Genomic DNA, 2,612 nt, shown 5'->3' with positions numbered 1-2,612 from the left:
ACCAGGAGGGCAAAGGGCCAAGAAGTCAAGTACAAGCTGTGTCCTAAGGGCGCCCAGCATCAAGCTGAAGAAACTCACTTCAGCCACCAACCCTGAGAAGTGTGCTCCGGCCAATAAAAGGAAACAAAGTCCAGGTGCCAGAAGCCAGGCAGATCCTGGGGAATGTGAGAAATGTGAAAAAGACCAAGTTCATCACTGGGCCCAGGTCTGGAATATCCATGGTTTTTTGACAAGCCCTTGGGGTTTGCCCCATGAATGAATGAATAGATGGACAGTGGCAGATTATCTGTGGTCATAGTGTTTCTTTTCCTTCCTTTTCAAGAGAATATGACGAATCATGTCACAATAGTGGCAGGAATGAGAATCACTGTGGAACCCCTGGGGTGGCCTAGTCAGAAGGGTGACCAGTAGGACCATCCTCTTGAGCGAGACGATCTGATGGGACCCTTTGTGTTTTAAAGTGAAAAGCTCATCCCCAGTAAGGGAAAGGAAGGGGTGGATCTGGGTTCCTAAAGTAACGAAGGCTTGAACGTGTCTTGGCTCCGACATTGGAGGACGTAGCAATGCTTGAAAACTCACAGTTAACGGGTCAAGCTAAAACTGTCCGTATTCTGACCTGAGAGACCAGCATAGAAGCACCAGCAGTGGACCCAGTCTCTGACCTGGGTCAGCCTTCAGAGCCTCTCCTCCTGATAGTTCAAGGCTTCTGCTGGAGAGACCTGCTCGCTGCCCGCCTCTTTGCGACCCAGCATTCCTGACGTCCCATGCCAATAAGTGGCAGCATCACCACTGGCCTGCCTTGGCCCAAATCTTTGCTGAGTGCCCTTTCAATCAAATGCCCTCTCCCCTAAGCACAGCAGTGGGGAGTGGGCAGCCCTAAACTGAAGACTCACTGCAGCAGAAAATGACGACAACGTCCTGGGTCTGCAGCCACTGTGGGAGGGGTACTTGGACCAGTTACTGTGCATGGATGCAACTCACCAAGGTCAACTCCTTCTCAGCCACCAGCACCTCTTTTGCCAACCGGAAATGAACAGTCCTCTCCTTCCACCCTTGGCTGCAAGACCCAGTACTGGGAGGAGGAAGATTCTATAGGGGAGGACTGAATACTTGTCAGGGCTTTTACTCATTATTGATGGCTGGTGTGATGGGGACAGGGGAGAGAGTGAGCATTTGTATTCTAGAGACAGAATGGTCACAGCAAGCACACTCCATTACCATGCTGGGGGCATCCCTGTTTCAGAACGAACAAATTAATTAAAGGATGAATGGATTAATTATGCTTATAGGAGATTTGTCCTATTTTAAAGGCACCAGAAGGACACACTGGTCTTGACTTTAGCCATTCCTGTTTCTGCAAGAAGTGACTTTGCTGTACACCTGAAACTAATATAACATTGTTAATCAACTATACTCCAATATAAAATAAAACGTTTTTTTTTTTTAAAAAGTGACTTTGGCACCACCAGTGACTGTCAGTCTTAACTATGACCTCAGAAAATTTTGATCAGATGCAAGTTAATTTGCTCTGAGCCATTCCCTAGGGACACAGAAGGTCAGACCTAGAGCCCAGCATCCCGATAAGAGGCTCCTATGAGCTCAGGACTCAAAGCTGAAAGCAGAGTTTGGTGACCGTTTGGAAAGGCATCTTGAGTGGAGAGTGTGTCCCGGCTTGGCCATTGGGAGACTCAAGTTCTAAAGCACAGCTCTACTTACAACCTGTGAGAACTCAACAGGAAAGTGGGAAAGATTTGTCTTTTGTGTTTTAATTCTCAAAACTTAGCCCAGTGTAGGAACTCAATAAAGCAAAGAGCGGGGAAGAGAGAGAGAGCCGGGGAAAAATCTGCTGGCCTCCCTCATGAACTTTCTGTGGCGACCCCACAGGGAGAAGTGGGGAAGACGCTTTGTGAACTAAACACTGCTATGTAAGTTCAAAAGTTTTGTGGGATAAAAGTTAGCCTCTAATTGGAAGTTTAGCAAAAAGTCTGACAGTCTCGTTTTCAGAACTCTTTGCAAGGGTACTTGACGTGAAGGTGCAAAAAACTAGCAGCTGCCGTTGCTGCAGTGCTGTCTTCAGCTCCACAATGTTTCCTCTGGCCAAAAATGCACTAAGTTGCCTCTGAGTTCAAAGCATTCAGCAAACAATGGCAAGGCAGAGCCACCGGAAGCAGGCACCTGATTTCCATGACAAATATGATAAAGCTGTATTAGCTAATGGAGCCACTTTCTGTGTTGCCGGATGGGCATAAACAGCAACACAAACTGGAACAGCATGGAACCTGTCCCCTGTTGGTAGAGTTGCCCCAAAGGGATGGAGAGATCAGTAATCATCCCTGCTGGTTTAATCCTGAATTGTTTCAAAACCAACTCATAACGGATGCCAAGTAAAAGCACTGTGTACCCATTACAATATGGCATGATTGAAGATTTAAAAAATAAAAGTTTGACAGTCTCTTCTGGGAGGATCCACACAGGATTTTCCTGCATGGAACAAGACCCAGTTTACATAGCCCATGTGCTGGGTCACGGCCCCCCTTCTTTGGAACATGAGGGGTTGATTCCCTTGGGTGTCCTGGGGCCAGGCTCTACTGAGAAGTAAACACCTTGGTGGT

At 47.4% G+C, this 2,612-nt stretch overlaps 1 pseudogene across 1 annotated transcript; it reads left to right on the top strand.

Moving 5' to 3' along the window:
• Window positions 1-2,084: 2,084 nt before the first annotated feature.
• On the top strand, window positions 2,085-2,327 carry LOC307064723 (cytochrome c oxidase subunit 7B, mitochondrial-like; annotated as a pseudogene). The gene has a single exon. The product of its transcript is annotated as a cytochrome c oxidase subunit 7B, mitochondrial-like (transcript).
• Window positions 2,328-2,612: the final 285 nt, after the last annotated feature.

This window comes from Hyperoodon ampullatus (assembly GCF_949752795.1).
Source record: "Hyperoodon ampullatus genome assembly, chromosome: 15".
Classification (NCBI taxonomy): domain Eukaryota; kingdom Metazoa; phylum Chordata; class Mammalia; order Artiodactyla; family Ziphiidae; genus Hyperoodon; species Hyperoodon ampullatus.
The sequence above is the reverse complement of the archived record's forward strand: the minus strand, read 5'-3'. Positions and strand labels throughout refer to the sequence as shown.